The 1,124-nt window shown below is 46.1% G+C and overlaps 1 non-coding gene across 1 annotated transcript; it reads left to right on the top strand.

Annotated features, from left to right (window-relative positions):
- The first annotated feature begins 628 nt into the window (after nt 1–628).
- trnat-ugu (transfer RNA threonine (anticodon UGU)) lies at nt 629–701 on the top strand. The gene has a single exon. It is a non-coding gene; the product is annotated as a tRNA-Thr (tRNA).
- The last annotated feature ends 423 nt before the right edge of the window (nt 702–1,124 follow it).

Genomic DNA, 1,124 nt, shown 5'->3' with positions numbered 1-1,124 from the left:
ACCTGAGTTAGTTGCCAAATTAAAAGTATCCGAGCCCCTCGAGGCACTGACCCGAGTTGTGATGTGCAAAGGACAACACACGAAGGAGGATCCTTGTGTGATTGATCCAATGTGATCTGTATACCAGGGTAAACAGTGAAGACTAGTCTTCAGCACCTATATTGAGCCTGGCTCCACTTGGCCTCCAGTCACCTCTCACAAACTACCATTGCCCTTCACTTTTCCTGACCTCCCCTCTGTTCTTGTTTTAAACTTATTGCACGCCAGGCAGTTTCAGCTGGCATTGCTGCTGTGGAACTGTAACATGGAGTGAATCGATTTTGACTGACCAGTGACGTAATTCTGCTTCTAAAGATCAGTCAATATTTTGTATTTATTACTGTAAATGATAACCATTAACAGCTTAAGACAGTGATGGCACTGAATTGTCATCACTGGACTAGCAGGAAAGATCTGTTTACGTCACTCAGGACACGATTTGATTCAGCCTGGCATTCTCCCGTCCTTCTGCATGTGATGCCGCTCTGCTGTGTTTTGGTTTTGTTACGTCTTGATTATAATCATCTCCAGTTGTCTAATACTTTGTCATTTCTAATACATGAGACTCCTTTCCGGCATCTGCATTTCTGGCTCCATAGCTCAGTGGTTAGAGCACTGGTCTTGTAAACCAGGGGCCGTGAGTTCAAGTCTCACTGGGGCCTTTGGCAATTTTTCTACATCTTCTGCTTCCAAGATCGAAAGGTGCCCTGAAAAGATTATCTGAAATTATGACTATATCATTTCCTCCACAGGCCAGAAATGTCCATGAAATTCCACGTTCCTGTTCGCTCTTCCACGTGTTTGAGGCGGACCATTCGGAATGGCAGGAAGCAGCTGGTGCGAGTGATGTTTGGTCGGAAGAGCGAGGTGAAGCAGTATAAACTGCAGAGTGGCAGATGAACAACGGGGGAGGAGCACAAATCCGGGGCAGCCACCGAATGCTCCCTTTTGTTGCTGTGAACAGGTTCCTGGTTACAAAGACAACACTCACTCTGAATCGGCCAGAATCAGCCCAGTGAGAGTTTCCTTCAGTCTAAAAGGACAATGACAGCACATACAAAGGAAAATTACCACCCACACTCCCC

This window comes from Stegostoma tigrinum, chromosome 11 (genome assembly GCF_030684315.1).
Source record: "Stegostoma tigrinum isolate sSteTig4 chromosome 11, sSteTig4.hap1, whole genome shotgun sequence".
Classification (NCBI taxonomy): Eukaryota; Metazoa; Chordata; class Chondrichthyes; order Orectolobiformes; family Stegostomatidae; genus Stegostoma; species Stegostoma tigrinum.
This window is presented reverse-complemented; position numbering and strand designations above follow the sequence as displayed.